General features: G+C 30.1%; 1 non-coding gene across 1 annotated transcript; it reads left to right on the top strand.

Moving 5' to 3' along the window:
* Positions 1–6,453: 6,453 nt before the first annotated feature.
* Positions 6,454–6,533, top strand: LOC126720105 (small nucleolar RNA SNORA17). The gene has a single exon (XR_007653266.1). It is a non-coding gene; the product is annotated as a small nucleolar RNA SNORA17 (small nucleolar RNA).
* Positions 6,534–10,897: the final 4,364 nt, after the last annotated feature.

Raw genomic sequence — 10,897 nt, 5'->3', positions numbered from 1 at the left:
AGGTCGTCTGGGGGCGGAAGCATAAATAGGTTACAATTGTGAAGGCCATCACTATGGCGTTACAAGTGCAAATTAGAAAATAAAATGAAAAAACCATCTGTTTACAATAGTAAAGAGAGGGAGGTATATATATATATATATATATATATATATATATATTTAGGGAATTCTTTATATATAGTTAAGTTCTCAAAAACTCGATTTTATTTTTATTTTTATTTTTATATCTTGGAAATGTTTGTATTCTTAATTCAATAACAATGTTAACATTCAATTATGCACTCACACACGGTAATAGTATGTATACAATATATATATATATATATATATATATATATAAATAAAAGTAATAAACTGAAAATTTAACAGCCACACTCCATCCAAATAAAAATAATTAAAAAATCGAGAAATTAACAACCGCACAATTTAGTATTATAAGCTTACTGCCGTACAACTGTATAGCACACAATCACAAAAGAAAAAGAAGAGCAGTAATTTATTACTATTAGAGCAACCACATCAGCTCATTTATAGTCTTCTAAAATTAAAAAAAAAAAAGTATAAATTTTACACATTTTGAGCAAAAAAACCCAAATTAATGGGTGTAAAAATGTGTAAATATTTCCATAAGTTATAGTAACCGTGTATATTTACATGGTTACTGTAACTCGTCTATCTATAAATTTATTATTTGTTTCTCTCTCCTCACCTCACTCTCTCCTTTTCAGCTTCTACTCTGACCTCTCTCTCTTGTCCCTTAGTCCCTCAGTCCAACCTCCTCCATTCCCTGAGAGCGAAGCCTTCCTTAGGCTCTATCTCCATCGAAGGGGGTGAAATTGAACCGTTCGATCTAGGAAACCCTCCATCGAAGTCCTCATCGATCACTTCATCGGCGTAGATCTCCGAGACTGGCTGCGATGCGAACGCGTCATCTCCGGCGGAGAAAGAGGTGTTGTTGTTGTTGTGGAAGATTGGTGAATAAGTGGATATGAATGTTTTGTAAAAGTGGATATGTAAAATAGAAAAAATAGGTTTTTTCTTGCAAAATAGATAGAAAATTTGCACGAATTGATGTGGTTGCTCTTAGTCTATACTTTGTAGTAGTAGATTATATATATATAAAAAAAAAAAAAAGAGTCTGTAGGCTGTAGTAGTACACTATAAACAGAGAGAGAGAGAGAGAGAGAGAGAGAGAGAGAGAGAGAGAGAGAGAGTGCAAGAGATATGTACCGTCGTACCGATGATGATGGTCGCCGGCCTGGACTGAAGTTGGAGCCCAGAAGAACACACGGATTCAAGGTAGGTGACTGGCGACGAAATGGAGCAGCAGGTGAATTGCAAACACAGTAACTAGACATAATTTTTTTAATTAAATTCTCAAAATAAAAATTATATATATATAATAAAAATAAAAATATTTCTTTGAATTAAAAAAAAAAGCGGAAAAGTCTTCGCGCCCTGCGAGGAGGTTGGTATATATAATTTTTATTTTGATAATCTAATTTATAAGTGGATAAACCAATTTGAAAATCAAACAAGAGAGTAGCACTATTTTTTAGGCAATGTTTTAGTGAGAGTTAGATTTGTATTTTTACTAGATTGCCTTTTAGTTTTGTCTCTACTTAAATACAGGAATGCAGAAGTATTTTTGAACAAAAAAAAAAAAAAAAAAAAGGCACCCAAATAGGGAAAGTCACTTAAATAATAGTATAGATAATATTTATTTACACTAATTTTTTTTTTTTTTTTTGGGTACGAACTTAGTTCTTTGGGTTTTTTGGACTGCTTAGAGATTTCAAGAGCTAAATTAATCTTATTATCGTTTTTTTAAAAAGACAATTAAGGTCTATTTGGGATCTACTTATTTTGTTAGAACTAAAAACTTTTTACTGAAAGTATTGTAGATAAAGGTAAAAGTTAGTTGAAATAATACAGTGCGACTCATAAATAGTACCAAAAGTGCAATAAGGCCAATGAATAGTAGCAAAAATAAGCTAGCAAAAAATAAGCTATCCAAACGGACACTTATGATAGTACAGTGGGAAAACTATCCAAAAATAAGTTGGAAAACTTTTTGCTGAAATTATTTTAAATAAATGTAAAAGTTAGTTGAAATAGTATAGTGAGACTCATGATGGTACCAAAAAATGCAATGAGGCCTATAAATAGTAGCAAAAATAAGTTGAATAGTAAAATAAGTTAACTTTTTAAGCTGGAGCCAAACGCAAACTTAATCTTTTGATCTAAATTTTACCTTTTAAGAGGCAAAATCCGAAAATTTGGGAGGGCTAGTATGCAAATTTTCTTCTAATGCTACAAGTATTTTTACCCACTCTAAGGAAAATATTAAAAAGCTAAGGGCCTTGGTCCTAGCTCCTCCAGTGAATAGATGTTATAATACCTACTAAAATTAAGATAATAATGTAATTTAACTGATTATTTGTAATCAAAACATGTATACACGTCGCAAAGCTGTCAACAAGTTAAAATATTTTATTTATTTAAATCTTAAAAAAAAAACTAATTTTAAGTACTGCGAAGCGAGCAGTTTTAAGGTTTGTTTAGGATACACTTATTTTGTTGAAATTAAATTTTTTTTACTGAAAATACTGCAGATAAAAATAAAAATTAGCTGAAATAGTATAGAGAGACTCATAAATAGTATAAAAAAATGCAATAAAGCTTATAAATAGTAGTGGAAATAAACTAAATAGTAAAATAAGCTAGTAAAAAATAAGCTAGTCTAGCTAACTTGTGACACATTGAATGGTTAAAGTGCCACTTAATTAATTTTATGTTTAACCGAGTCTAGCTAGCTAGTCCACTAAAAGCGCCAGTCAAGTCTGGGTATTCTTGCTTTCTTGAATTCTTGGACAGATATTGGGCATTTAGAAGATGTAGTCTTCATTATTTCTTTCAGGACCCACTTGAAAGATTTTGATGGTTGCAAAAGAAAACCTTATTATTATACATTATTTTCTTTGTTTGTTTTTATCAATGGACCCATGAGTTGGTTCTTCAACATCAAATCTCACTTTTATTTATCAATTCCATTAACTCATACTATCCAATGGAAGATAAAAAATGCATGCAACAACTTTGATTATAATGCAACAGATATTATATTTGATCCGTTTCCGGCGGCTGCGGCTTTTCATATATATGAATATGATAACATTTACACAATTCTCACTTTTATTTTATAATTCCATTAAAGTCACACAATCAAATGAAAGATCAAATATGCTTGTGTATTCTGCATATTTTATTATAATTATGTTTTAATATTTTTTCTAATTATGCAAGCTCTCTTTTGTCCTTAGTCCTTGCTATTATTATTACAAAATTTGCACCAGATCTCATCGTGGTCTTTACTTCTTCTATTGCCCATGCATGGCTTACAACTAAAAGTCACACCAAAAAAAAAAAAAAAAAAAAAAAAAAAAAAAAAAACATTGGATTGAGCCCAAGGGATGCCTCACGCCATTTGTGAAAGCTGTATTGTATTAATTGAATTAGATAAGTGTGTGTAATGCGAGCTACACTGAGTCTTACATTGAGCTTTTACTAGGCCAAACTAGGTTATAAAATCACTACAAGAAACCCAATTATAATTTGACTAGTCTTATTACGATATAAGTGCAAATCTGATTATAGGTTTCCTCCATGACACCACTCCTTGGGCAGGGGCGTAGCTATGTGTAAGGGTGGGGAGGCCATGGCACCCCCCCCCCCCCCCCCAAATTTTGAAATTTTAAAATATATATATATATATATATATATAATTTTTTTTTTTAATGTTTTCAAAATTTAGTCTACAAAAATAAGAGTTCCCCCCCCCCCCCCAATATTTGATTTAGTGATGCTCTCAAAAAAATTGGCCTAATAATTATAGAGACATAACATTACTTTTCACAATTCTATTTTTTACTGTAAAATATGCTCTTATATCTGTTAAATATTTGATAAAGTTTGGCACCAAATATATTTGAATCTATATCTTTTTTAACCAGTTATGTGGCAATTAACAAGTCATTGACTCATTAAAAAAATAATGTCACTAAAACTATACATGAAATGTCTCTTTAGTTACTACATAATGGGTTAGAGTAAGATAACTTCTAATATGTTTGAAGCCACTTATTCCTCCAAGTTTTGGATCATTTATATTTTTGAAAATTTCATTAGTTCAATTGAAAGATTTTTTACTTACTTTAGTATAAAATTTGATAATTTGTATCGAAAATGAAATTTTTTAAGAATTTCACTATAAAAATAGTAAAAATGAATTTTATTTTATGTAAGATTGCCACCAAACATAATTTTGATCGAAATTACTAAGTTCTTTTTGTTGTTGTTTGGTGTGTGTGTATATATATAACTTATCAAATAAAAAAGTATGTATATAATAAAAAAGTGTATCTATATGTGTATGTGGGGTTGCCTTGATAAATATATTAGAGTTGCAACTTGGCCCTCCCAAACAAAAATTCCTGACTTCACCCCTATCCTTGGGTGGTTTCCCCTGAATTTAAATTTCTTATCTGTGGTGTAAAAATTTACACTTTGTTCACTTGTATTTATATAATTTGGTTAGATTTCTGGAATTCACCTCTTCATTTTTCATTAAATTCTTTTTAATTAAAAAACATAACATAAAACAAATAAAAAAGACTCGGGTATAAACATTGTGAAATTTTAGACCAATCCCACCCCACTTCGAAATTCAAACCAAAGTAATATCCCTCTTTCCCTTTTTCTGTAAAAGAATTAAAAAGCACTTATCTAAAATATATAGAAGCAAACAAAATGAAAGATAAAGCTATTTCATTCTTTGTAAGTCTGTAGTAAGTTTCTTTCCTTCTTCCTTTCTTCCGAGCAATCCATCACCCTCTCCCACGTATGTCTCTTTCTCTTTTTCTGTACATTGCTAAAAGGCAATATGAGGATTGAGGAGCCTCTTTATTAGTCCACTTTTTTCAACTCTCACTCAGACTTGACTTCCAATTACACCAACAATAAAAAGACAAGCATAAATTTTATTTTATTTTTAAAGTTGTTCCTCATAAAAGAAAGCTGTTTTCAAATCTTTTTTTTTTTTAATTTATAAAAACAGTTTTAAAAAAAAAACAGTTTTCAAAAAAAAGAAAAAAAGTTTTCTAAAAAAGTTTTTCAAAATTGTTTTCCTAGAAAATAATAAATACGGTTTTTTGTACCATGGTTTTAAAAACCGAACCGAGAGTCAAACCTTTTTTTCAAAATTCTCGGTTCAACCCAGTTGTTGACCGATTTTCATCAGTTTTAGGGGTTTTTACCGAACCGAATTGCCTCTTGGTTCCCAGTTGGACTGGTCGGACCGACCGGTCCGGTCCAGTTTTTAAAACAAGGTTCTGTACAAGATAAAAACTGTTTTCTGTATTAAGTAAAAACTGTTTTCCGTACAAGATAAAAACTTTTTTTTTTCAAACTGTTTTTTGGAAAAAAAAACTGTTTTTGTATAAAAATCTGTTTTTCAAAACTGTTAAAAAAAAAAAACTGTTTTCCAAGTAAAAAATTTTGCTTTCAAAACTGGTTTTTTCCATTAAAAAAAACTATTTTCTAAAAACAGTTTTTCAAAGTCAAAAAATCTGTTTTCAAAAATAATATGAAATTTTTTTTCAAAACCCTTTTAACCAGAAAAAAATCTGTTTTTTTTAAATACAAAATTATTTTCCGAATTTTTTTTTAACACAAAATAAAATCTGTTTTTTTTTTTAATATAAAATATAAGGGTATGTTTGGTAATTTTTTTCCCCTTATTTTCTATTTTCAAAATTTTTTTTTCTAATTTTGAAACTAACAAACTTGTTTGGCAATTCAAAATGGACAAAAAACAAAAACTGTTTTCAAAACTCAATTTATGAAGGAAACTAAAAACATGCAAAAGGCTGTTTTCAGTTTCAAGTTTTCAAAAGTCAAAGAAAACATGTATTTGATTTAATAAATCTGTCTCATTTAATGAGTTAGCATTATAATTCAAATTCTAATAACAGCATATTTTAGTATTTTTTTTCTTCAAAAAACTATTTTTTTTTATATTTCAACTAACTAAACATGTTTTTGATTTAAAAAATACAAGAAAATTGTTTTTTCTTTATATTCCCAAAAACAAGTTTAAAAAAAAAAAAACTATTACCAAACATAACCTCATCATTTTTTTAGGGGAACCAGAAACTTCAAAAAAAAAAAAAGGAAGTGTTTTCAAAGATCCGTTTCCTTTTTTCAAAAATAATGTTTCCAAAAGGGTTTATTTATTTATTAACATACATCAAAAAAAAAAAAATTCCTTCAAAAAGAAAATGTTTTCTTGAAACCCTTTTAACAAAAAAAGAGTTATGTTTGTTTCTCAAAAATGTGTTTTGTTTTTCAAAAATAATAAAAGTTAATGTGGTAGTCCTTTTTTTCCAAATCTTTCCTTAGAGTAGAGGAAGTTTGTGGGTTTTGTGTTCAAGGCTCATTTTCTTGAGTCTTTGAACACCTAATAATCTTACATTTGTCTCTAACATATTTGGCACTAACAATCTTCTTTTGTCATATTTTTTGCATGAACAAAAAATGAGAAAGTAGGGGATGACAACAAGGTGCTATTCTTCCAACCTTCTCCTTTTTTGTTTGTTTATTTTTGTGTAGATTTAGTATTCACACACTAGTTATCTCTGTATATTAAGAGGATTCAGAAAGTTAGTTATAACTTTAGAAAATGTCAAAAATACCTCTAATCTAATTAGATAATCCTTATTCACAAAAAATGAAAAATAGGGTTAAAATTGTAATTCAATAAAATTAAAAAAAAAAAAAAAAAACTACTAGAGAAACTTTTTTTTTTTCTAAAAATTAGCACACTTTCTATCTAAACATATCTCATGTATGTTTGATACATTTTTTTCCTAAAAACTAGCACACACTAAACCCAATAGTTTATTCCATTGCAAATCCTAAATTTTAGTTTTATAAAAACTCTTTCCCGTGTAACCTCACTAACAATAGATAAATTCAAATTGAAAAATTATATTAAACTCAAAATAAAAAAAGGGCCTCATTGCACATGTGGAGCGCGTGTGAGGAGCGCATGTGATAAGGCTAGTTTATATAATAGATATTCACATGTTATTGTATAATATGTTTATATGCTTTTGCCACATGCTACCTATGTATATACTTTACATGTTTGGTTGTATATTTTGATGTAGTTATTATTCACAGGATAGTTATTATATAAGTATTTACTCACATGTACAAATGTATGTATATTGTTTGCTAAAACCTTTTCAAAAAATCAAAATGCCAAGTGTTCCTTTTATTTATAAAAAGTTAACATTGGGAATAAATTAAAATGAGGTACTATCCTTGGAATAAGCGTTGTGGGTGCCTAATACATTCTCTACACATAAGCAAACTTTCGAGTCTCAAATCTTTGGTTCAAAGACTTTTTGTTTACCTTAATTAATGGACCTTTAAAATTTGGTTTAGTTAATTAGGTAACCTAAAATAAATTAGACATCTAGGTGATCAATCACACCGAATACAAAAACAATGGTTGGTGGCGACTCCTAAAATAAAAATTAGAGAAAGGGCCTCACACACAAACACCCCACTTTAAATACACAATCACACATGAATCAAATCGTCAGGGACCTAATGTGCAATGACACCCCTCGAAACACGAGGTGGAAAAATCAGGCGTCCACAGTTACACTCACAACGATAACATCAAAACATTTCTCACGGGAATAATCTTTTGTTTACTCCCTAGATATAACAAACAAAGGTGTCGAGACACCATACAAAAAGATCCAAAATCATCTTATAGCCATTGATCTCTCAAGCAATAAATTTGAAGGAGAAATTTCAGAAGTCATCAGAAATTTGAAGGGGTTGCACTTGCCCAACTTATCCAACAACATTCTTATTAGTCATATCCCACCATCCTTGGGAACTTAATTGAGCTTGAATTTTTGGACCTTTCTTAAAACAAGCTCATAGGAAAGATTCCTCATCAATTATTGCAACTCACATTCCTTGAATTCTTTAATATCTCAAATAACCATCTCAGGGGACCTATTCCACAAGGGCAAACAATTCTCTACATTTCTAAATAATTCATATTTGGGAAACTCAGAGTTGTGTGGTAGCCCTCTAAACAAGAAATGCAAAACTCTTGAGATGTTGACACAGCTGCCACCAAATTCCAAACAAGATGAAGTTTCAAATTTTCCAAGTAAATTTGATTGGGTAGTCATAATAATGGGATATGGATCTGGGTTCATAATTGGGCTTGTTATAGGGCACAACTTGGCTATAAGAAAGTTGGAGCAGTTCTTCAAGAGCTTAAGAAGGCAATAAAATGAATGTAGAAGGGGAAACATGAGGGAAAACATGAAATTGTTTTTAATTTTAGTAGATACATGTCTATGAAAATATAGTGTGTCTATAATGTTGCAGTTTGAAGTATATTTTAGCATTGTACTTTTTTTTTTTTTTTTTCTCTTTTGAACTTAAAAAAAAATGTTATGATGACATTAATTAAAGTATTGCATGTTTGACATGTATGAACTATGAAGGTCTGCAATCCTAATAAAAAATATGAAGCTATGTAGCTAATTCAAAGATTTCAACCCAACATTATCTAACCACCACTGCAACCTAGTACCACCCAACCTCCACCACTACAATCCATTACATTACATGATAATTCAATAAAAAATCAATCTAAAATCAAATAAAAAATAAACGGAAAAATCAACTCAAACCCAAAGTCAAATTCAATTCATTGTCGTTGCCGTGTACGCCTTGAATGGCCATTTTGAAGAAGAGGTTGGAATTTCAGCCATGGATAGAGGGATGTGGAGGGTGTGACCTTGTGTGAGAGAGAGCATAGAGGAGAGAGAGAATTTGAGGGAAATAAGTGAAGTTCTTAAGAGAAAAAGAGAAGGTGACTCTATATGAATGGCTGAAATGAGAGAGAGTAGTGGAAAACATGTGAGTTTTTGTGAGTTTGGGATGAGAGAGAGCTGAGAGAAGAGAGACTTGAGAAGAGAGCTGAGAGTCAAGATATGAAAAGGAGATGAAATTAATAATAAAAAAGTCATTATTTAAATAAAATAAAGTCTAGAATAGATAAATTGAAATGGTTGTGTAAAATAAAAAAAGTAAGTTTTTATATTAAAATAGATATAAATTTTAGTATGGCTTGATACAAATGCTCTTACTATTCATTTTTTTTATGGCACCTGATTCTAGGGTTGCATTGTATGGGATGAAATCGAAACAGCTGCATTCGCAGCTGTGCTCCTTTCAGAGGTCACTCCCTAAGAAGGTAGACATGGCAAAATGTGTTAAAATTTCCTGACTTGACCCGACCCAACCCTGAATTTTTTTACCTCGAAGCAAAAATGGATTGACCCGTGACCCGATTTTTTTTTTTTTTTTTTTTGTGGGTCAACTCAACCTGACCCGTGACTTGAACTATTTTTTAAATCTTTTATTTTTTGGTAAAAAATATTAAAATTAAGACAATAGTGGTTTAATTTTTTATTGTGAGTTTTAAGGAAATAATTGAGACATTTACATAACTGCATACAAATAAATTGAAAGATAAATGGTTAAGACACTCTATAACTAATAGATATTAGCCCCTTTTCATTTTTTTCTTTTGTTGCTTGGGCTTTTTGCTATATTCCAAGACAATCTAGTTTCTTAATTTTGACAATTTGGGCAGGTCCATCCCCATCTCATCTTGAGCTACCCTCTTTGAGTGTTTTTTGAAAGGTGAGATGGGCTGCCCTCCGGCCTTTTGCAGTTGTGCTGCACTTCTTCATTAATATTCACTTATTTACTTTAAAAATAATAATAGCACGGCCCACTGGGACATATAATTTAAATTAAAAATAAAAGTTAAGATTTTGCTAAGGTCAAGTTTTACAATTGGGTGTCGAGTTTTCTAAATCAATTGGTATGTATCAATGTTTTCAATGAATATGTTTTTTTTTTTTTTAATCTTTTTTTTTGGTAGAAAAGGAGCTTCATTAATTAAACTGAAACAAAAGAAAAAACATGAACAATAGTCTCGGGCATAGCCTATTTCCAAGGAATATGTTTACAGTTTAAATTCCCCTTCTGCAACTATTAAATTATATAAAAAATAATAATAAATTTACTATTAGGACCCAAAAATAATCAAGACCTCTTTCAGTACCGATATCAGCCCACATTAAATTCGAAGAAATTAAATAAAGAATTAGTGAAAAATATGGTTCACTTGGCTCATATCTAGCTAGTGACTAGATTAACTAGATTAGGTTAAAAAAAAGAAGTAAAAGAAACCAAAACAAATGAGGGAAAATAAAAGGATGAAAAAAAAAAACCCAAAATAGACAAAAAAGAAGAAGATGAACACAAAAAAGGAAAAGAAGAAAAAGAAAAAGAAGAAGCCATAAGAGGTTGCATAAGGGACAATTTCGATGGAAAAAAAAGAGAAACAAAGGCCAAAAGAAAAAAGCAAGAACAATGCACAAGGACAAGTTTGTCCAAAATGGTAGTCCCACATTTTTTCCAAATTTTCTCGCCATTTTGGAGAGATTATATTTTGGAGGGTTAGGGGAGAAAACTCTTGGGCCCAACCAATTTTCTCTCCCCCTTTCTCTCTTAACCAAACACACAAAATTATCATTTTCTCTCTACTTTTCTCTCCTTTTTTTTTTTTTCATCAACCCTAAAATCCACCTAACCAAATGGATCCCAAAATTCATGCTCCCAATAAATAAATAAATAAAATGTCACAATTCCCATTTTTCAGCAACAAGTCAACTTTCAGGTCAGTTTGACCTAGAAAATAATTAATTATGAAGTTTTGGTAAAT

This window comes from Quercus robur, chromosome 3 (assembly GCF_932294415.1).
Source record: "Quercus robur chromosome 3, dhQueRobu3.1, whole genome shotgun sequence".
NCBI classification, from domain to species: domain Eukaryota; kingdom Viridiplantae; phylum Streptophyta; class Magnoliopsida; order Fagales; family Fagaceae; genus Quercus; species Quercus robur.
This window is presented reverse-complemented; position numbering and strand designations above follow the sequence as displayed.